Genomic DNA, 25,857 nt, shown 5'->3' with positions numbered 1-25,857 from the left:
CACGAGGAGTGTGATAGACTGAAGAATAGTGGGAGTAGTGTTGTTTTTAAAATATCTAAAATAAATTAAAATCAAGTACAAACATCTAATTAGAAAATTTTATTCTCTATAGTTAATCATGTCATCTTCCAATCTACTAACTCATATTCTAGAGACCAATAGGTTGATTGGAACCAACTATAAGGACTGGCTCAGGAATTTGAGAATAGCTCTCAATTCTGAAAAGTTGACCCATGTTTTCAATTAGGAAATACCTCTATTGCCGACTCATCCATTCCTTGATCAATGAGCTATACTTGCGAAGTGGATAGATGATGAAAATCGGGTTAGGTGCTATATCTTGGCATCTATGTCTAACGAGCTACAATGCTTTTATGAAGATATGAAGACTGCCAAAGATATGCTAACTCATTTATAAGAGTTGTACAGTGAGTAGAGTAGCACAGGTCATTTTGAGATCTCTAAGAGACTCTTTAGAGAGAAGATGCATGATGGGCAGTCGGTCCACGATCATTGTTTGATAATGATCAAAGATATCGAGGAGCTTCAAAAGTTCAAAATGATCATGCATAGGGATTTGCAGGTGGATCTGATCCTACAATCCCTTCTTGATTTATATGGGCAGTTTATTGAAAACTGCCATATGAATAAAATTGAAAGCACTCTACCCAAATTGCTTAACATGTTGGTGATAGCTAAATGGACCTTGAAGAGTTCAAGGGGTTTTGTTCTTGCTATAGAATAGGCTTCGTTCTTGGTAAGTCTAAAGAACAAGAAGAAGAACACACCTTCTGAAGGTATGTCTGACTTGCTCATTATAGAAACTAATCTTATGATTTTTTTTTCTTCTAATTAGATTTTAGATTTTGATTCAAGTACTCATTTGTGCACTTCAATGCAAGGTCTAAAAGAAAATAGAGGGCTGAGGAAAGGTGAAGTCACTCTTCAAATCGATAATAGGGCAAGAGTTGCTACTATAGCCGTGGGCACCTATTCTCTGCGACTACCATCAGGATATAGTTTAGAACTTAGAGACTATTTTTATGTATCTATAACTTGCAAAAATTTGATTTCTATTTCTATGCTACCAAAGGATGATTACATATTTAATTGCAATAAAGATCAGTGTTCAATTTATTTTGAAAATAATATTGTTGTGTGAGCCTTTATTCTTGACGGACTCTACCATTTGCATGTTGATACATGTGTGAACGTAAATAAGCAAGTAGTGAATGCCATAGGGTCTAAGAGATCAAGAGATAAGCTAAATCAAAGATATCTATGGCACCTTAGGCTAGGCCATATAGGAGAGGATAGAATTAACAAATTAAAGAAAGATGGCCTTCTCGGGGCATTGATTTCCAAATCTTATACAATTTATGAGCCCTGTCTTCAAGAAAAGATGATTAAGCTATCCTTTGTGAGACATGAGGAAAGGATCACTGTGATATCAGCCCTGGTATACTGTTGCCCAGAAAGATAGCAACCTAATAGGTGGGAAAAATTGGATTCTTATAAAATTTTAACCAAATTTGAGATCTAAACAAGTAGTGCAATTAATTAAGCTAACTTAAGTATTGGTGAAATGGATGCAATTCAGCAGTGGAAATAAGATATGAAAATTGCTATTCAAAAACTATAACTATGCAAAACAAGTATTGAATATAAGAAAAATAAATGAGAGAAAGTACAACATAAATACACAAAAATTTTCTAGTGGTTTGGTGTAACCCACACCTAAATCCACTCTCCAAGCTCTCCTAAAAAATTTTACTTGTCGCCTAGAGGTAGCAACCCAAGATGAGGGGTGAATTGGGTTCTTATAAAAGTTTAACCAAACTAAGCTCTAAGGAAATTATATACTTCTAGTTAAATCAATTTAAATAGATGTGATGTGTATGATTTAAGTAGCAGCAGATTCAAGATATATGTATGATGCTTTGTAAGGATTTAAAACTAAGCTAAACAAGTAAAACAAAAAGCAAAGCCATAACACAAATGCACAAAGATTTATAGTAGTTCGGTGCAACCCATAGCTACATCCACTCCCTAAGTTCTCCTTGGAAATTCCACTATAACCTCCCTGATTATAGTATATTTATTTTCTCAAGTTCACAAACAAATTCAGTTGAATTTTTGAGATCATCAACCATAATCTTACATCGATAATTTTTCAGACTTACTATGAACCTAGTTGGTTTTTTGGGCTCACCAACCAAAACTAATACAATATCCAATTTTCAGCTTGGACGGGCCTTAATCTCAAATTTCTTTCTCCCAAAGAAACTTGTAAAGAAAATAAAAATACATGATAAGATTTCAGCATAAAAAAAATTAAAATAAATTTTTTTTGAAGCATGGAGAAGGAGCTGAATAATTGATCTTTTGAAGCTTTGTCTTCTCTTCTTTGAAGCTTGAGAGGATATAGAAATGATGAAATAAATGCTCTTAAAAGTCCACTGAAATCTATGCTCAAATCCCTCTTTTTTTTCTTTCATTTTGGATATTTAATGTTCCACACAAAAGTAAAAGATTCTCTCTTTAAATCTACTTAATTTTTCTTCCTAAATATTTCTCTAGCCTTAAATACACTTGAAGATGGCTAAAGAAGAAGTTCTAGCCATTAGAAGCCTTGAACTAGCCGTTAGATCCAAAAATTAGTTGTTAAAGACGTGCAAAAAACTAGCCCTTATAGCCCGTCCCATGTCACGAGTTGACTCGTTTTCCTTATGAGTCGGTTTGGTTTTATTTCAAATTGACTCGATTTTATTTCGAGTCAGCTTGGTCTCAAGTCTGTAGAAATTACTTTCTGTCTTGTGAATGGAGTCGGCTTGTCTCAAAAATGAATCGACTCGTCTGCATGCCAGAATTACTTCAACATGCTAGAGTCGACTCTTCTTCATCAGAAGTTGACTCTTCTTGACCAAATATATAAAAGCTTGTTCTTTGAAGTGCTTGGCTTGGTATCTTGAGGAGATCTTTTCCATGGAATATTTCTTCAATTTGATCATCTGAAAAGATCTACATACATTCTTGAAATATATGATTAGTATCACTTATACTCAACATTTTGGAATCATCAAAATCAATCTTAGGGTCAACAATTTCTTTCTTTTTGATGATGACAAAACTTTGAGTATATGCTCAATAAAGTCAAATAATATGTTTTAATGCATTTGTCAAAATGTATCATGAAATAATAGATGAAACATATGGATGCACACTCAATGAATGTTCTCAATTAGTCTTTGGTTCATTGTATGTAAATTGTTCATTGCACATAATTCATACATATAATTCATATACTTATTTCAAAATAATATCTCAATTCAAATCAATGAGCATTAAGATTTCAATCATCAAATTGATGAGCATCTTAAGAATTAATTCATTAAGTATATACTCAACATTCCTCTCCTCCTTTTTGACAACATCAAAAAGCTCATGGGAAGGATCAATGAAAATTATCAAAATTAATAAAAATATATCAAAATGAGAGATGTATCATCAAAATGATATTAATTCAGAAAGTCAATTCAAATAAATCATCTCCCTTTTAAAAAGTTGTCTTTTGATTCAAAATAAGTTTGACATATTTCTTCTTTTTCAGAACTTAGCTTGAATTCAAATACCAAAAAGTTCTCTTCTTTTTTGAATGAATTTGACATTATAATCAGATTTTCAATTAAGCATTATTAAGCTTTAAGAAGAATAGAGCTTTTCCAAGGATTTGAACATGAAATCAAGCATAACAATTTATTCAATATTTATTCTTTTATTTTTTTAATAAATTTCTGTCAATTAAGTTTGAAAAAGGTATGTATCGAAAATATATTGAGCAATTCAAGGATAGTATTAGAGCAAAAATGGTTTTATAAAGATTTTTCAAGACACACCAAAAATTTTATGTTATATTCATATTTTCAAATGAGTTTCAAGATTAGATTTAGAAATTTATTTTTTGGATTAAGAATGTATTTCCCATTCAATTTAACTCCTATTAATTTCCAAGAATGATCAAGCAAATCAAATTTATAAGATTGGCACATGAAAAATTTAGTATCATATTCAGATTTGTAAATTACTTTCAAAATTGAAAGTATGTATTAAAATTAATTTGCTTGGAGTGAGAATATATTCCAACTTCAGTTTGACTCTAATTAATTGTCAAGAATGATTTTGCAATCAAATCATGCAAATCAAATTGAATAAACATATGAAAGCTCAAATTAAGAAAAGCAAAATATAATTATTTGAGGATTTAGGATCAAAGTTGATTTTCCTCAACACAAATTATTTAGAATTTTCAATCAAATCAAAATAAAGTTCAAAAAGTATTTCTCTCCCTATTTTTTAGATTAGATACTAGAAAATTCATTTTTCATTTAATATTTTAATAATATTTTCTCCTCCTATTTTTTATAATTAATGCTGCATAATTTTACTTTGCAACTTTTTTCTTCCTTTTTATTTCAAATTAAGCACATTTAAATTTAGATTATCAAATTCAAATATCTATTCATTTAATTAATTATTCTTTAACATTTTCTCCCCCTTTGTTTTGTAAGCAAGTCTATTTTACCATTAAGCATATTTAACATAAATTTAGCCTTTTAAATTTAAATTCTCATGTTCAAATATATTTTTAATTAACTAATCATTTCTTCTTTTAATATTTTCTCCCTCTTACTTTTGCAAAAAAAGCTATCTTAGAAGTGTAAGCATCAATAGAAATCAAACATTAGAATCATTCAAGTAGAGACTAAAACTTCAAAAATTCTTCTTTTCATTACTTTCCAAAGATGTTTACATGAGATGTTTATAATAACAAACATTAAAAAGTTCAAAATGTATAGCATGTATGTCTGTAATGCAAGTCCTAGCATCCTAAGAGTGAGGTCGGAGGCTCTATGAGAATGATCCGAGTTGAGAAGGTGATGGTGAGCATTGTTTTCACTTTCTGTTTAGCACATGAGTCGAGTCCTCTTGTTTCAAGATTTGACTCCTCTTGTTTCAAGAGGTAATTCCTTGATACAGAAATAATTCAAAAGAGTTTCAAAAATTAGAATTTAGCTCAAATTGATTGGTAACTGACTTTCAATCAAATGTAGGGTCATGAGAGATGTTCAAATTGAATTGGAGGATCAAAAATTAGTCAATTGAGAATTTAATAAATAATCAAATCAAGGAGATCAAGAAATGGAAATCTAGATAATAGCTCTATGTATTTTGGTTCAACTATGAAATTTCAAAACCTTAGGAGTGAACCTAAGATGCAATACAAATCATCAAAACAAGCACTTGATCTTTTATGACTAGAATTTCTTATCTTCAAGTACTTAATTCCTGCAATTTATAGAAAAATTTCAATAATTAAGCACTTTGTGGGAGAATGTCAAATTTTAGTTCAATTTGTCATTTTTGCAATCAAATAGATTCATGTACAATCATGCTTCTTTTAATTTAAGTTTTCAAGGAATGAAGTGATATGAGAAAGCTAATAGATCATGCTGAAGTTTAGAAAGAATTTAAGCTCATGTGAATTAAATATTATCCATAGAAGAGAGCATGTTAATTTTGAGTTTAGTATAAAATCAATAAATTTGAACATTATGTAGGGTTTCAGGGTGGACATGCACAGCGGAAGCATAATGGATTTGAAAAATTTAAATAAAAAATTTTAAATATTAAACCCATAAACTAGCACCTCTTTGATGATTAATAATCATATAACATATTTTCATAATAAAATTCAAGCTATAGAAGAATACCTGAAATGCTTATTTCAAATTTCGATAGAGCCTCCACCACACGCCCAAGCGTTCGCCCTCCAACGGTGATCCACATAAGGCTATGATCAAGACACCAACTCCTTAAGATAATTTTTCTTCTAAAATTTTTACTCCAAAATTTTTTTTGGGTAGTAGGACCTCAAGACCTTCTTCCTCTTCTCCTAGCCTTCCTATCCCTACCTTTCTTCTCTCCTTGTCTTCCTTATATCTCTTCCTAGGCTCTCGTCCTAAAATCGGACTTATCCTTACTATTTTTAGACTTAACCTAACAAGAAAAAGAAGAGACTAATTGGACAATAGGAAGAGTGTGTAAGAAAGAAGAGATAGGAATGAGAGATCTAAATAAAACAAATCCTCGATGCAATCCCTTTAAATAGTTGGCGATGGGATGCCTATGGATTTGTCTCGTGCCCTCTCTACGCACTATCTTGCACCTCTTAAAATTATCTCATACCCCAAGCCAATTTTGCACACCCATCAAGAAGCTTCTGACATATGGCAATGATCGAGAAAAAATCCGAGAGATGCTTCGTGCAGAAGGACTCTTCGAAATATTTTTTCTCAATGATTCTTTGATACATCGTGCAGCTTTTCATAGCATAATTTTTCTCTACCACACATCAGTGCACTTTGCCCATCCAATGGACCAAATTGTAGGCACTAACTAAGAGTTTGCGTGGAAAAAATCTAGAGATAAAATGTGCTGTGACAAATAGATTAGAGTCCTTCACAAGATGGACTCTAGGTTAGGTGCATGGACAGATTAGGCTAGTTTCCAAACTTCAACTAATTTTCATGATTAAATTAGAAGGTGATTAAGCCATAGAAGGACTCTTATATGCTTAAAATTAACTCAAAAATCTTTAAGTATTTTTTTCATCATGAAACAATTGGATAAGCTCGAAGAAGGGGCATCCCATCTCATGGGATGCCAACTCATGTCTTGCACACAAAATTGAATTCCACATGCAAGAAAAATTCTTGATGCATGGGCACCTAGTTTCTTGGCTCCAAATTTCTAATACATGTAGCCAAGGGCTGACGCAACTTAAACCAAAAATTTATTTAAATTAATTTGGATTTCATTAACCTAATCTGGAATCAATTTCAAACCCGATTCAAAACAAGAAGCTAGGATTTGCAACATGTGCTTCCATGTCTATTTTGCAAATATGATTAATCCAATTAGACCTCTGATCAATTTTATTTATGTGTGACCCATTGGGTTCCATATGTGGCTAGCAGTAAATATGAGTGTACGTCAATTTAATTTGATTAAAATTTAATCTAACCGATATAGATCCAATCGAGCTAACCTGATTTCAGCAATTAGAACTCTTTCTAATTGGTGATTGAATTAAACTCTTTAATTTGATTAAACCCACAAGATAAGATTGACGTCTAGCAATATATCATGTTTACCTAGAAGATATAGAATTTTAATAAAAATATCAAAAATATTCTTCAATAAAAAGTTACTATGCAATTCGATCCTGCGATCTCTCTACATCCTGAATATGACTCTAAATATGGAATGATGTCAAATTCAATATCATACTCATATTTCTCTCAATCTTAAATGATGATTCAATTAATGAAATATTAGAAACTCTTCCTAATTTTCATTCTATTTTGATCAAATACTTCTTGATTCATCAATTGATCAGAGCATGTAGGATGCGATCTCCTCTTACTAGGAGTGATCGATTCTATGTTGACCTACTCATAACCTCCATACACATTCCACCATATTCAGATCATCCCGTACAAGACTAAGTTATGAATAAGTATGAACCAAAATATAGATTCATGTATACAAGGTTCTATGATAATCTCAGGTCAAAGAATTACATGCACAACTCCCACTATATGAAAATATCTTTTGATGGGTACGTAGATTCCATAAGATATTTTTTAAGTCGGATCAATTCAGTGAACTCATTCTCTAATGAGCACCCACATCCTTGTATTAGTATCTCACACAAGTAGCTTATAAGATCAGCCACCCTCTCTATTGAGCATACATAGGAAGTGCTAGTCTATCCGAAATATTGATCCCCTACTCAATGCTCCTATGACTAGAAATATTCTAAACTAGAGTTTTTAAGATTTAGGTCTCATAGGTATGATCTCATTATAACCCTAAACCCATTGCCCTGATTTATGGACTTCATAATAATCATTATAAAAGTAAGAGCGGTATATGATGAAAAGTGCCTTTTATTTATAAAATATCAATTACATGAGTTTGAAAGGTTACAAAGAAAATCCATCAAAATATAAATTTTGATTGACTTATAGGACATATTCCTTTCAATCTCTTACTTACATTAAAACCAATCACCCTTATATTTTATCTCCATACAATCGAGATGGCGATCGAACTACTGCTGTGGTAGAGCCTTAGTGAACAAGTCTGTTATGTTGTTCTTTGTTTCTACTCGTTCAATGACTATATCTTATCTTTCGACTATTTCACGAATGAGATAGAAGCATCTTAGAATATGCTTGGATTTATGATGAGACTTTGATTCCTTTGCTTAAGCAACTGATCCAGTATTATCACAGTAAAGTGGTACTAGATTCTTAATCTCAAGAATGATACTCAATTCAGTGATGAACTTCTTCATCCAGACAGCTTCTTTGGTGGCTTCACTTATAGTTATGTACTCTACCTCAGTGGTTGAGTCAGCTACAGTTTACTACTTAGAACTTTTTCAACTTATTGCTCCACCATTTAGAATAAAGACATACCCTGAAATGGACTTGCTATCATCAGGGTCTGATTGAAAACTAGAGTCAAAATAGCCTTCTAGTTTTAGATCAGATCCTTCATATATCACAAAAATATCTTTAGTCCTTCTCAAGTACTTAAAAATATTTTTTACTGCTTTCCAATGATCTTGTCCTAGATCAACCTGAAAACTACTAACTATGCCTAAGGCATAGACAACATCAAGCCTAGTACATAGCATAGCATACATAATCGACCTTATTGCCGATACATAGGGAATAGAACTCATTCTATTTCTCTCTTCCAGTGTTTTAGGAGACATCATTTTAGAGAGATGTATGCCTTGACTCATAGGTAAGCAACCACTTTTACTCTCATCCATGCTAAACCTTTTTAGCACTAAATCTATGTACCTGGATTGGGACAAGCCTAACATCCTCTAAATCTATCCCTATAGATCATTATACCTAGTATATAGGATGCTTCACCCAAATCCTTCATGAAAAACTTACTTGATAGCCATATCTTGACTGATTGTAACATTGGGATATTATTCCTAATGAGAAGTATGTTGTCCACATATAAAACTAAGAAGACAATGGCACTCCTACTAGTCTTCTTGTATACATAAGGTTCATCCATATTTTTGATAAAGCCAAACTCTTTGACTATAATATCAAAGTGGATGTTCCAACTCCTCGAGGTCAGCTTTAATCTATAAATAGATTTCTTAAGCTTGCATATCTGATTTATTCTCCCTTTTGAGACAAATCTTTCTGGCTGAGACATGTAAACCTCTTCCTCAAGATAACGATTAAGGAAGGTGATCTTCACATCCATTTGTCAAATCTCATAATCATGGTATACTGCTATTGCAAGCATAATCCATATAGATTTGAGCATGGCAATAGGTGAAAATATTTCATCATAATCTATACCATGTTTTTGCCTGAAACCTTTAGCCACCAATCTAGCTTTATAGGTTTCAACTTGGCCATCTGCTCTAATCTTTTTCTTATAGACCCATTTGCATCCAATAGGAATCACACTTTCTGGTGCATCAACCAAAGTCTATACTTGGTTGGAGTACATTGAGTCCATTTCAGATTTCATAGCCTCTAGCCATTTGTCTGAGTTCCTACTTATGATGGCTTCTGTATAGGTCAAAGGTTCATCATTCTTAATGATGTGGGCTTCATTATTCTCAATAACAAAACCATACCTTATAGCTGCATTCTACACTCTATCCAACTTTTAGAGAGGAGGTGTATTTTGTAGTTGTACCTCATCAATGGGTATTTCTGATTGAGGAGAATCTTGTACTTGCATTTATAGGTCTTGAACTTTTTCAAGTTCAATTTTCTTCCCACTATCTCTTTCTAAGATAAACTCTTTTCTCATAAAAGTGGCATGCTTACTAACAAATATTTTTTGTTTAGTAGGATGGTAAAAGAGGTATCCTATACTCTCTTTAGGATAACCTTCAAATAAACATTTATCTATCCTAGCACTCAACCTATGTCCAAACTTTCTTTTAACATACGCTGGATAGCCCTATATTTTAAGATACTTAAGATTAGGCTTCTTTCCTCTCCATATCTCATATAGAGTGCTTGGCATAGATTTTGAAGGTACGCGATTCAGGATATAGAGAGCAGTTTCTAGAGTATATCCTCATAAAAAAATAGGCAAGTCTATAAGGCATATCATGAACCACACTATATCTAATAAAGTGCGATTCCTCTTTTATGCTGCACTATTTAGCTATGGTGTATCAGGAAGGGTCTACTCTAAGAGAATTTTATTTTCTTTAAGATAATCTAAAAACTCATTGGATAAGTAATCTCCTCCTTGATCGGATTGAAGGATTTTAATATTTTTTTCAGTTTGTTTCTTGACCATACTTTGATACTCTTTAAATTTATCAAAGGCCTCGAATTTATGTTTCATAAGATACACATATCAAAACCTAGATAAATCATTAGTGACATTATAAAATAAGAGTATCCTCCTCTGGCTTTTGTTGTCATAGGACCATATACATCAGTATGTACAAGTCCTAATAACTCATGTTCTTTCTCTATGTCCACTAAATGGAGTCTTTGTCATTTTTTTCATAAGATAAGATTCATAAGTTGCTAATGATTCATAATTATAAGGATTAAAGAACTCTTCTTTATATAACTTGTTAATTCTTGTCTCACTTATATGACCAAGTCGACAATACCAAAGTAAAGTATTATTTATCTCTTCTCTCTTTTACTTTTTGCTTTCATAAAAAATATTGTCATTAGATAGAATCAAAAAATCATTATTAATAATGCCATGACAAAGAATTTCATTAGAAAAAAAAATTGAGCAACTATTGCTCTTTTCATTAATTTCATAACCTTGTTGCAATAGCAACGGTATAGAAATAGTATTTCTAATGATCTTAGGCATATAAAAACAATTTTCTAGCTCAAGATCTTTCCACAAAGTAACTCCAACATATATGTCCCTATAGCCTCTACTTGGATGGACTCTCTTCCAGCACTGTAGAGCTTCAAAGTCACCCTTCTTTAGCACTCTAATATTCTACAGCCCCTGTAATGACTTGCATATATGAGAACCGTAGGTGATATCTAATACCCAAGAGTCTGAATTGGAAGAACTCAATGACAAAATTGTATGTATCTCATACATACCTTTTGGTGCGTCGCTTGCACCAGCCTTTATAGTTGCAAGATATAACTTATAATTTTTTTCAGTGTCTTGTCTTGCCGCAGTGAAAACAGGTATCCTGTCTGGAGACTTTCTTCCCCTTTTTCTTCATCTTGCCACCCTTAGGGTTTAGTGCTTTCTTCGAACCCTTAAAGCCTGACTTCTTCTTAGAGGTTTTATCCACAAGAAGTAATGGAGCCTTCTCCTTCTTTATGTGGCTCTCAGCTGTCTTAAGCATGTTCAACAGCTCAGGCAAAAAGGTATTCAATTTGTTCATGTGATAATTCATGACAAACTGAGCAAATAACTCGGAAAGAGATTGCAAGATCAAATTCTGACTTAATCTCCATCCATCACAAAATCCAATTGACCCAATCTAGTGATCAGATCAATGATCTTCAAGACATGATCTTGTACGGATGACCCCTCAATCATTCTAGTATGAAATAACTGCTTAGATATCTCATATCTAGTAGTTATGCTCTATTCTCCATACAACTCTTTAAGATTGAGGAGTATGGATTGAGTATACATACTTTCATACTACCTCAATAATTCATTGCTCATAGAGGCTAGTATTATTGAAATTCGAGGTTTGGTGCATGCATATGTGTTTCAAAACTTTATTTTCTAAATATCACAGTAGAGAATAAGATTAAAATATTTTTAAGCTAAATTATGCATTCATAAAAATATAAAATCACATGGATGTATCTCATATGCTGAAATTGATATATGCTGAAATTCAAATCGTGATCAAATCACATACCTATTTTACAATCTTTTTCTTCAAATTTGAATTTAGAAGAGAAGAGCTTCTCTCTTAGCTGCATAAGTATCCGACCTCTATGAATATCCACTTGGGATCAGCCTGAAACAGTCCTCTTTAATTTAAATTTTTTTCTCTAAAATTCAGTCTGCTGAATCTGAATGAAGCCTGGATCACGATCAATACTTGATCTCTTTCTTTGATCTTCTTCTTCTCCTCTTCTCTAACCTTTCTCCTTGCTTTGTGCTACTACAAACCATCAGCAACCAGTAATAGATAGGATGCCCAACAGCTTGGGCGTGATGGGGAACTTGGGACGTCCCAAGTATGGGGCGGTGGAATGCCCAAAGGAGAAAGAGAAGGGAGAGGAAGAGAGGGCATGGGGGGAGATTCTAGGCATGAGGGGCTGTTGGTTTGGATGCTCTAGGGACCTTAGGAGAGGTTTCTTTTTATAGGCACAAAGATTGAATCTTATTCAATCATATAATATAAGTCCTACTTGCATTGGGTTTCCTATTAACTTAAGTTATCCAACTTACTTTAGGAGACCCTTTAGGTGCCAACAATTGGAGCCCTTGCACCCATAATTAGATACCCCAAAATACACCTAAATACACCCCATAGAAGAACTAAAGGCCCTCTAATCCATGGACATGCCCAACTTGATCAAATCAAGGTGGCACCCAAGAATAACTATCAAAGAAATTAATTAGGAACTTGCATCCTTAATTTATATGATCCATAACCTTAGTCACCCAACAATTAGAGTCTAATGAATCTTATTTATATAAGTTATTAGCAAATAATTAAGTTAGAATTATCTTATCAAATAAGTAATCCCAATGGAAAGAGGAATTGGGTCTAACCATGTGCTAGCAAGGTTGCCATGAACCCAATGTGTTTCTTTAAACCCAATTGATACTTCATAAGCTCAATTGCTAATTTCAGACCTAATCTCTTTGTTGTGTGACCCCATAAATTTAATTCTATCTGATAGTGAGACATACAATAATCTCTATCATCGTATCATTGAAACTCTTTTCAATGGGTCAGAACAATTTCACTCTAACTCAGCAAAGATTGTCAATCCAGAACAATCAATCCTAGTGAGCTCTCACAATCCATTAGTGACATCTAGTAGTATGTAAAGTAACCCAGTAGAATTGAAATGAATCTTTAGGTGTAGTTAACGTGTGATTCAGTCCCTCTATCGTGAGTTTCAACTACATGACAGGTCATGGATAAATCGTCAAACCTCAACATCAGTCATATGATAGATTCGATTAGCGCAAGTCTAGTTGTGACTTCTATGAAAAATTTTTTTCATCAATCACACTGCTGTGGCCATAGACTCTTGGACTTACCCTCTCAAATCTCATTGGACTATTCCTCTCTATCAAGGTCAATAGATCCTATCTTGATAAGCACCCCACTCCTACAGTGGACCAACTATCGTCAACATCCACTACAACGGCTCATTGAGACCCATGTTTCTGTGTCAGTTAAACTCCAGCAGCCTCACTGCGAGTAGCAGTACTATCTCAAGTCAAAGGACCAGTCACACAACTACAGCATTGAGATAATTACTGACGATCGAATAGAAATTCAAGTGATCTCTCATATGGTCATGCTTAGTACTAGTTGTTCTCTAACAACTATCCATACTTGTCGTCCTGTGTCTCTACACAGTAGATCAGAGATTTATCTATTCCAAAAGAAGCGATCTGTGCATTAGTTTATTTGGATCTATCACCATCCTCATGATGATCCTATGATCGGGAGTATTTAGGAATAAAATACATGTCTCTAATTCTCAACACCTTAAGAATATGTATCGAAACTAATTCTATGGATGATTCAAGGATACATTACACTTGAATGAAAAAGAACATATCCTTTTATTGATCATATCAATATATTAAGTATAAAATTATGTCCTTGATTTATTACAATGTGTCATTCATATTGGCTTCTAGGATATACATCTAACAATCTCCCACTTGGACTAAAGTCAATTGGCCATAAATCTAAGTCCCATCTTCTCAAGGTGGACTTCTATTTTCAGTTGGCTCAACTACTTAGTTAGTGGGTCTATCACGTTGTTTGCGGAGTCTACTCTTCACACCTCGACATATTTCTTTTCAAGATAATCACGTATGATATGAAACCACAGCTTGATGTGCTTAGATTTTTTATGAGACCTCGGCTCCTTAGCAAGTGCTATGGCTCTATTATTGTCATAGTATAGTGGTATGGCATCCGATATCATAATTCTGAGTTTCATGATGAACTTCTTGAACCAGAAGCCTTCCTTTGCCTCATCTGAAGTAGTGACATACTCAGTCTCTGTGATCGAATCTATTTTGATGGGTTGCTTGAAACTTTTTCAGCTAACTGTGCCACCATTGCAAATGAATATGTTTCTTGATGTAGACTTTCAATCATCAAGATCAGACATGAAGTCTGAATCAGTATACCCCTCGACTTGCAACTCAGAATCACCTCCAAAGATCAAGAACAAATCTTTAGTCCTTCTTAAGTACTTAAAGATATTTTTCACAGCTATTCAGTACTCCTCATCTAGATTCGATTGATATCTGCTCGTGGCACTCACAGCAAGGGCAATATTAGGTCGAGTACATAGCATGACGTATATGAGGCTCCCTATGGTCGAGGTACAAGAAATTCTACTCATGCACTGCACCTCCTCAGATGTGGTCGAACACATTATCTTGGAAAGACTAATACAATGCCTAAAAGGTAAAAGTCTTCTTTTAGAGTTTTCATGTTGAACCTCTTCAGCACCTTCTCTATATATAGTTTTTGTGATAGGCCAAGCATCCGTTTAGGTGTATCCCTATAGACCTTTATTTCAAGAATATAGGATGCTTCCCCTAGATCTTTCATAGAGAATTCTTTGGACAACCATCTTTTGATCGTGGTCAGCATGGGAATATCATTCCCAATGAGGAGAATATTATCCACGTACAATACGAGGAAGATGATCGCACTCCCACTGACCCTCATGTATACACAAGGTTTCTCTTCATTTTTGATGAAATCAAATGATTTGATTGCTTCATCAAAATGATGGTTTCAACTCTGAGAAGCTTGCTTTAATCTATATATGGACCTTTACAGCTTGTAGACTCTGTGATCACCATCACTGAATGTGAAACCTATAGGCTGCTCCATATAAATATTTTCCTCAAGATATCCATTCAGAAAAGCAATTTTCATATCTATCTGTCAGATTTTATAATCATAGTAAGCTACAACAGCAAGCAGAGTATCGATGGATTTTAGCATGACAGTAGGTGAGAAGATTTTTTGATAGTTAGTGCCCTCGCACCGACTAAAATCTTTAGCCATAAATCTAATTTTATATATCTCTACCTTACCATCGGCACCTATCTTTCTTTTATAGATCTATTCACACCTAATTGATACAATACCCTCAAGTAAATCCACTAAGGTCCAAACTTGGTTCGAGTGTATTGAGTCAATTTTTGACTTCATCGTATCTAACCATTTCTCGAAATCGATGTCAGACATCATCTCATCAAAGATATTAGGATCATCAGTATGACCCCTATCTTCCATAAGGAACATTTCCTTTACTTCCTTCATAAGTATACCTATATACCTTTCAGAAGGTCAGGAGACCCTGCTAGATTTATGAGGTGGTAGAAGAACATCAACTACTGGCTCATGAACTATGGGTTCTTGAGAATCTTTAGCTCTTGGCTCTTTAGACACTTTCTCTTCGAGTTCCACTAACCTCCCACTACCACCATCCTGGATAAATTATTTTTTTAAAAATATGGTATTTTGACTCATAATCACATTGTGCTCTTATGGAAAGTAGTAGTATCTTATGAATTCTTTTGGATATCTTATAAAGAGAGCTGTAGTAGATCTATCCTCTAACTTATCCACCATCTATCTTTTGACATAGGTCGGACATCTCCAAGTCTTAAGATAACGCAGACTCAGCTTCTTACCGAACCATATCTCATACGGTGTGGTAGGAACAAACTTTAATGGAATCTTATTCAACAAGTGAATGATAATTAATAAGGCATGTCCCTAAAAAAATAAGGATAAATCAGTGACGCTCATCATGGACCTGACCATATCCAATAGGATCCTGTTCCTCCTTTTGGATATCCCGTTGAGCTGAGATATTCTAGGAGGCATCCATTGAGAGACTATGTCATTATCCTTAAGATAATCCAAAAATTTCTAACTAAGGTATTCACCTCCTCAATCAGATCAAAGAACCTTAACGGGTTTATTTGTCTATTTTTTACTTCATGCCTGAATTCTTTTAACTTTTCAAAGGCCTCAGACTTGTGTTTCATAAGATACACATATCCATACCTAGATAGATCATCGATAAAGGTAATAAAGTAGGTATAACCACCTCTGGCAACTACATCAAATAGCCCATACACATCGGTGTGTATCAGGGCAAGTAACTCAGTGGCCCTTTCTCCATGTCCAACAAAGGATAACTTGATCATTTTTTTTCGAAGGCAAGATTCACAAGCTGGATACGATTCTGGATTAAGAGAGCCAAAGATCCCATCCTTTTTCAGTCTGTTTATCCTATCCTCTCCAATATGGCCTAGTCCATGGTGCCATAAGTACTTCTGGTTAATTTTATCTTTGGGTCTCTTTTGGCCTACGGCACTCACTATTTGCTTGTTTAGGTTCACATTCGCATCAACATGCAAATGATAAAGACTGTCAATTAAAAGACCTCATACAACCAATTTATTTCATAATTAAATGGAACAAAAATCTTTATTGAAACTAATTTCAAAATCTTCCTATGCTAGTACAGACATGAAAATCAAATTCTGACTAGTTATAGAAACATAATAATAGTCTTCCAAATCTGATCTAACACTAGATGGTAATCAAAAAAGGTCAGTGCCAATGGCCTCTACGGCAACCTTTACTCTATTACCGACCCGAAGGATCATGTCACCTTTCCTCAACCTCCTACTTTCTATCAGACTTTGCATTGAGGTACATATATGAACACTCGTGCCAGAGTCTAACTCCCAACTAGAAGTAGAAGAAATTGTAAGATTAGATTCAATTACGAGCATACCTTTAGAAGGTTTATCATCCTTTTGGATCTTTAGGCTCTCCAAGTATTTTGGATAGTTCTTCCTCCAGTGGCCTTCAGCATGATAGTGGAAATACTTTTTCTTTACCTCAGCTGCCTTTGGAATATCCTTCTTCGGCTTGCTCTCTTTCTTCTGCTTCTTCATGGATTTAGCTTTCTTCTTTCCAGTAGACTTTCTCTTAAAAGAAGAAATCTGCTCCACAGTGAGAACAGTACCCTTTAAACTCTTCAAGGTACCCTCCATAGTGACCAATATGTTGACGAGTTTAGGAATAGTGCAGTCAAGTTTGCTCATATGAAAATTCACAATGAATTGATTATACGAACTAGTAAGGGATTAAAGGATCAGATCCATCTGCAATTTCTTTTGCATATCCAGCTCGAGCTTTTGAAGCTTCTAAATGTTCTTGATCACTATCATACAGTGCTTATGGATAGACTGCCTCTTGTGCATCTTCAGATTGAAGACTCTTGGATACTTCGAAGCATGCACTACAGCTCTGCTCACCATACAACTCTTGTAGGTGAGTGATCATGGTCCGAGATATGGGCATATGCTCGTGCTGGCTTTGTAACTCGTTTGACATAGACGCCAGCACATAGTACTTGATCCGACTGTCTTCATCTGTCCACTTCTCAAAAGCAGCTCTTTGCTCAACAGTAGGACGGTTTGGTAGCACTATGGGTTTTTTGTCGAGAATATGAGCTTAACTTTTCAGAGGTCAGGACAATCTTGAGATTTCTAAGCCAGTCTTTGAAATTATTTACAGTCAAACGATTGGTTTTAAGGATGCGAGCTAGAGGATTTGAGGCTGATATAATGGTTTAACTACGAGAGTAGAGATTCAAGTTAGATTTTTGTACTTAATATTTATATTTACTTCTAGAGACTTTAAGATACAAACAATGACTTTCACTAATTTATCGGATCTCTTCACTCTCCGAAAAAAAAATAGAAATCCTAACGCGATAAAGGATTCCTAGTAGGTACTGCGGTCCCACTGATGACATGCACCTCACCTAACAGTTATTGGTAATTATGCATACTGATGTGTAGGCAACTCTTTGCATAAATGCTTCTCTAAGCATGTTAAAGTGACTTGGTCTCTAGGTCATGTGGGCTTACCTAACAGTTATTGCCCACACTTCTTAGTTAAGCCCGACCCACCATTCACAAGCAGGTGCAAGATCGTCATTGGGTCCCTCACCTAATAGTTATTGGGTCCAACCTTATTTTTACCCTGGAGCAACTCTTTTCTAATAGAATGGTTGCGTGTTCTCGATGCAACTAAACCACTGTAACCAGTTGAGAACAATCAACGCCGGTAGCACGCCCGCACATTTACAATGGTAGAAGACCTATGAACTTAATATTTATGGAGAGATTTAGGTTTAGGTCTCATCTAATCAGTCATCATATGATCGATCTAATTGACATGGGTTAAACCAAACCGCTAAGCAACCTGTTCAAGACTCAATCTTTCAAATTGACCAGGTAAGTGAAGATCTATGGGGGTCCACCCATTACCTTCCTTAAACACCAATAAATTGGCCAGGTCGGCTAACAAAACTAATTAAATAACCATGTCTCATTAATTTGCCTTAGACACCAATAGGTCGATTGATCAAAATTGGTTAGCTCAAGCGAATCGAACTCAAACCAATGAGCCAAATTAGGTCTTTAGGCTAATCGATTCTACATATGTGATTCAATCAATTTGATCAACAATAATTGTATGATCATTAACTTAATTGATCTAACTTCATCAATACTTGATTTAGTTTGATCAATTACTTAATCAAATTAGACCCATATGACTGAAATCAAAAATCTTAAATGCAATCCTATTACATGACCTAATTAATGATTTTCCCATGATCAAAATTTTCATACACAAACATAAATTTTATATTTTAAAATCATATTTCAGATCTAAATTCTTTATATTAAAGTAAATTTAAAAATATAAAAATAATTTTTAGATTTTAACACACAATCATATATCATATATATGCATGTTAAATCAGATCTACACAAAATTTCAGATCTAAACATGATATCATATATCTCATATACTAATCATGGATCAGATTAAAAGTAAATTTATGATCTAAATATATAAACTTATATCATATATATGAATCAAAATTCAGATCATATAAAAATTTTAGATTTTATGCATGCATCTGTGCATCGCATGAACATGAACTAGAACTCTTTCTAGATCAAAATTCAGATCTATGCATGCAATAACATATCAACTATATGTTCTAAAATTAAACTCAAATTAAATTTTAGATTTAAAGATCTATCTACACATCTCATGTATCAAGTAAAAATCTAATTCTGAAATCTTTTCAAAAATATGTATATCAAAATTCAGCATGTGAAAACCCATAACTTTTATACACTGTTAGAATTTGGGGTTTGGTGCATGCATATGTGTTTCAAAACTTTATTTTCTAAATACTATAGTGGAGAATAATATTAAAATACTTTTAATCTGAATTATGCATGCATAAAAATATAAAATCTTATGGATCTATCTCATATGCTGAAATTGATATATGCTGAAATTTAGATCATGATCAAATCACATATCTATTTCCCAATCTTTTTCATCAAATTTAGATCTGAAAGAGAAGAGATTTTCTCTTAGCCATATAAGTATCTAGCTTCTATGAGTATCTACTCAGGATCAGCTTAGCACAGTCCTCTTCAATCAGAATTTTTTTCTCTAAAATTTAGCCTGCTGAATCTGAACGAAGCCTGGATCGTGATCAATACTTGATCTCTTTCCTTGATCTTTTTCTTCTTCTCTTCTCTAGCCTTTCTCTTTGTTTTGTGCTACTATAAACTACTAGCAATGAGCAATAGATGAGATGCCCAACAGCTTTGGTGTGATGGGGAACTTGGGACGTCCCAAGTATGGGGCATGTGGGATGCCCAAGGGAGAAGGAGAAGGGAGAGGAAGAGAGGGCATGGGGAGAGCTTCTAGGCATGAGAGACTGCTGGTTTGGATACTCTAGGGATCTTAAGAAAGGTCCCTTTTTATAGGCACTAGGATTGAATCCTATTCAATCACATAATACAAGTCCTACTTGCATTGGATTTCCTATTAACTTAAGTTATCCAACTTACTTTAGGAGACCCTTTAGGCACCAACAATTAGAACCCTTACACCCATAATTAGATACCCTAAAACACACCCAAGACATGCCCCATAGAAGAACTAAATATCCTCTAATCAATGGACATGCCCAACTTGATCAAATCAAGGTGGCACCCAAGAATAATTATCAAAGAAATTAATTAGGGTCTTGCACCCTTAATTTGTATGATCCATAACCTTGGATACCCAATAATTGGAGTCTCATGAATCTTATTTATATAGATTATTAGTAGATAATTAAATTAAAATTATCTTATCAAATAAGTAATCCCAACAGAAAGAAGAATTAGGTCTAACCATGTGCTTGCAAGGTTATCATGAACCCAATGGATTTTTCTAAATCTAATTGATACTTCATAAGCTCAATTACTAATTCTAGGCCTAATCTCTTTATTGTGTGACTCCATAGATTCAATCTACCTGATAGTGAGATATACAATGATCTCTATCATCATATCATTGAAACTCTTTTCAATGGATCAAAATAATTTCACTCTAACTCAGTAAGAATTGTCGATCTAGAACAATCCTAGTGAGCTCTCACAATCTATCAGTGACACCTAGCAGATAGTGGCAACTCAGTATAACTAAAATAAACGTCTAAGTATAGTTAACATGTGATTCAGTCCCTCTATCATGAGTCCCGACTAGATGGCAGGTCATGGATAAATTGTCAAACCTCAACATCAGTCATATGATAGATTCGCTTAGCTCAAGTTCAGTTGTGACTTCTATGAAAATTCTTTTTTATCAATTATACTGCTGTGGCCACAAATGAAAGGAATATATCCTACAAGCCAATCAAAATTTATATTTTGATGGGTTTTTCTTGTAATCTTCCAGACTCATATATTTACTCTTTAAATAATAAAAGGTATTTTTCATCATATGCTGCATCTTACTTTTGTAATGATTATGATGAACTCCATAAATCAGGGTAAAGGGTTTAGGGTTATGATGAGATCATACTTATGAGACCTAAAATCCTAAAAACTATGATTTAGAATATTCTTAGTCATAGGAGTATTGACAAGGAGATCAATATTTTCGATAGACTAGCACTTCCTATGTATGCTCGATGGAGAGGGTGGCTGATATCATATGTTACTTATGTGAGACACTAATACAATAAAGTAGATGCTCATTAGAGAATGAGTTCACTGAATTGATCTGACTTAAGAAATATCTTATGGAATTTACTTATCCGTCAAAAGATATTTTCTTATAATGAGAGTTGTGCATGTAATCTTTTGACCTGAGACTACCATTGAACTTTGTATACATGAATCCATATTTTTTGATTCATACTCATTCATGACTTAGTCATGTACGGGGTGTTCTAGATATGGTAGAATGTGTATGGAGGTTGTGAGTAGGTCAACATGGAATCGATCACCCGTGGTAAGAGGAGATCGCATCCTACTTGCTCTGATTAATTGATGATTCAGGAAGACTTTGATCAAAGCAAAATAAAAATTAAAAAAAATTTCTAATATTTTATTAATTAAATCATCGTATAAGATTGAGAGAAATATGAGTATGATATTGGATTTGACATTATTCCATATTCGGAGTCATATTCAGGGTGCAGGGAGATCGCAGGATCAAATTCCATGGTAACTTTTTACTGTAGGATATTTTTTATATTTTTATTAAAATTATATATCTTCTAGGTAGATATGATACATTGCTAGATGTCAATCTTGTCTTGTGGGTTTGATCAAATTAAAGATTTTAATTCAATCATCAATTAGAAAGAGTTCTCATTGTTGAAATCGGGTTAGTTCGATTGGATCTAGATCGGTTAGATTAAATTCTAATCAAATCAAATCAACTTGCACTCCGATCCATTGCTAGTTAGATATGGAACCCATGGGTCATACACAAAGAGAATTGATCAGGGGTCTAATTGGATTAGATCATATTTGCAAAATTGACATGCTATCACATATTGCAAATACTAGCTCCCTGTTTCGAATCGAGTTTGAAATTGATTCCAGATTGGGCTAATTGATGTCAAATTAATTCAAACTAATTTTGGGTTTGAGTTGGGTAAGCCTTTAGCTATATGTACCAAAAATTTAGAGCTAGAAAACCAAGTCTCCATGAGTCAAAAAATTTTTTTTGTGCGTGGGTGCAGTTTTTGTGCACAGAAACAGCTTTCATATCCCATGAGATGGGACACCTCATCCTCGAGCTTATCCAATATTCCATGATGAAATAAATTTTTGGGTGATTTCTAATTTAATTTTGAGCATAAATATTTTTTTTAAGTTAAAATTCCTTTTGATTTAAATGTGAAAATTCATTGAAGTTGAAAATCCTATCAGTCTGATCCATGCACCTGACCAAGAGTCCAACTTGTGAAGGACCCTAACCCATTTGTCACGCCGCTTCTTAATCTAAGATTTTTTCCATGCCATTCTGATGTTAGCACCTTTATTTTTGGATATTAGATGGATAAAATTATGCTGATGGGTGGTGGAGAAAAATTATACCATGGGAAGCTGGTCGATGCATCAGAGAATCATCGAGAAAATATTCTGAAGAGTCCTTCTGCATGAAGCATCTCTTGGATTTTTTTTTGATAATTGCCATATGTCAAAATCTTTCAGATGGGTATGAGAATTTATCAAGAGGCATGAGATTTTTTGATAGATGCGAGATAGCATGTGGAAGGGCCGTGAATAATTTCCGAAGGCAACCCGTCGCTATGTATTTAAAGGAGTGCGCCGGGGGATTGGATTCATTCAGATTTCTAATTCCTCCTTTCTTTCTAACATCTTCTCCCTATTGTCTAATTAGTTTCTTCCTTCTCTTATTAGGACAAATCCAAAATAGTAATGACAAGTTCAATTTTAGGACAAGAGTCTAGGAAGAGAATTAAGGAAGACAAGGAGAGAAGAAAGGTAGGGATAGGAAGGCTAAAAGAAGAGGAAGAGGGTCTTAAGGTCCTGGTGTCCAAGAAAATTCTTAGAGTAAAGAATTTTGGAGGAGGAATCATCTCAAAGAGTTGGTGTCCTGATTATAGCCCTGTGTGGATCACCATTGGAAGGCGAACAATTGGGTGCTTGGTGGAGGTTCTGTTAAAATTTGGATTAAACGTTGCAGGTATTCTTCTATTGCTTGAATTTAATTTCAAATTTATGTTATATATGATTGTAAATTATTAAGAAGATGCTGGTTTAAGGGTTTTATATTTAAAATTTTTTAATTTTTAAATTTTAAAATCCATTATGCTTCCACTGTGCATGACCACCCTGAAACCCTACAGTGGTATCAAAGCCGGTCTTGTTTGGTTCAATCATATATACATAATATTTATGTGATGCATAGTATGATTCATACTATAAAATGATTTATGTCTTCTATTATGCTTTCATATGATGATATGAAATGATGCATATATGATTCACTACTTCATCATCCTGACATAAGGTTGTCCTAACATAACAAAGTTATGCTGCAAGGTTGTCCTAGGATGATGAATATTCATATGTTACACTTGCACATATAGAATGTTTTAATACTGATACATAAATTGGCATTATATAGTTAGAATATTCATGAGACCAAATAAAAGTCCTCATTAAAAATTATATTAAGTAGTAGTGATATGCAACTATGGGTTAACCAATTCTTGATCAATTGGTGTCTAGAAAAGTGCTATAGGTGGTTCTTTAATTGGTTTCATTGTCTGACATGGCCAATTTATTGGCATCTAAGGAAAGCAATGGGAGGACCCCCACCTTACTTACCTGGCCAATTTGATTAAGCGATCTTGATATTCAAAAATCCTAATGTTGAAAACACTAATAAGGGCCTTCCTTCATGCTAGGTTAATGTGACATCATAAACTATGGCTAGTTTGTTGTGTTAACACAAGGCTTATCACAAAGATTGATATAACATAATCCTGGTGCATAGAAGATGCTTACGGTAATTTTGAATGTACTGCTTTATTGTGTTAACACAAGGATAGTTATATTAGAATTTGACTGTATTGAAATGAAGAGTCTAGCTTAACTAAAATATTATAGCTTGTTGTATTAACACAAGGCTAATAATATCTTAGAGGCCAAGATATGATATTGAGAATTGCATGAGATGCAATTGGAAAGAATTTTCTACCTATGAACTCATAAGGGTTTGTTGTGTTTATACAAGATCATTATGATAAATTAGGATCTCAATCCCACTAAGATAAATATGAAATATGTCTCGTTCATCATAGTAGAGGGTTATGATGTTCGATAAAATAGTGGAAGGCATAATTAAATATAAAGACCTTATTTAATTGTATGAGTCAACATGAGTTGTTTGCTTATATAATGTTCTTTAATTATTGTAGATTAAATTCTACAAATGGCATCTTCACTATCATTGCGAGAAATTTTAGATTCCAACAAGTTGACCGATCTTAATTATGTGAACTAATTGAGAAATTTAAAGATCATACTCACTCAGGAGAAGCTCTCCTATATTCTTGCTGTCCCTGAACCACAAGAGGTTGGGGATGATGCCACAGAGGAGAAGGTATCCACATATAGGATGTGGAAAAATGATAGTTTGACTGTCAAGTACATCATACTGGTCTCTATGAGCAATGAGTTGCAGAGGCAGTATGAGAGCATGGATACTCAATCCATACTTCTCAATCTTAAAGAGTTGTATGGAGAACAGAGTAGGACTGCTAGATATGAGATATCTAAGCAGTTATTCCGTGCTAGAATGACTGAGGGATCATCCGTATAAAACCATGTCCTGAAGGTCATTGATCTGATTACTAGATTAGGTCAACTAGATTTTGTGATGGATGGAGAATTAAATCAGGATTTGATCCTGCAATCTCTCCCCAAGTTATTTGTTCAGTTTATCGTGAACTATCACATGAATAAACTGAATACCTCCTTGCTTGAGCTGTTGAATATGCTTAAGACAGCTGAGAGCCATACTAAGAAAGAAAAGGCTCCACTTCTTCTTATAGGTAAAACATCTAAGAAGAAGTCAAGTTTTAAGAGTTCAAAAAAAGTACTGAATCCTAAGGGTGACAAGATGAAGAAGAAGGGGAAGAAAGTCTCAGGACAAGGTACCTGCTTTCACTATGGCAAGACAGGATACTAGAAAAGGAATTGCAAGTTATATCTTACAACTGTAAAGGCTGGTGTAAGCAACACATCAAAAGATATGTATGAGACACATACAATTTTACAATTAAGTTCTTCCAATTCAGACTCTTGGGTATTGGTATCGCCTGCGGTTCTCATATCTGCAAATCATTGCAGGGGCTGCAGAACATTAGAGTGCTGAAGAAGGGTGATTTCGAGCTCTACTGCGCTGAAGGAGAGTCCATCCAAGCAGAGACTGTGGGGACATATATGTTAAAGTTACCTTCTGAGAAGATCTTAGAGCTAGAAAACTGTTATTATATGCCTAAGATCATTAGAAATATTATTTCTGTACCGTTGCTATTGCAACAAGATTATGGAATAAATGGAAATTACAATAGTTGCTCAATTTCTTTTTCTAATAATTTTTTTTTATCA

The sequence above is a fragment of the Elaeis guineensis genome, chromosome 16 (genome assembly GCF_000442705.2).
Source record: "Elaeis guineensis isolate ETL-2024a chromosome 16, EG11, whole genome shotgun sequence".
In the NCBI taxonomy this organism is placed as follows: domain Eukaryota; kingdom Viridiplantae; phylum Streptophyta; class Magnoliopsida; order Arecales; family Arecaceae; genus Elaeis; species Elaeis guineensis.
This window is presented reverse-complemented; position numbering follows the sequence as displayed.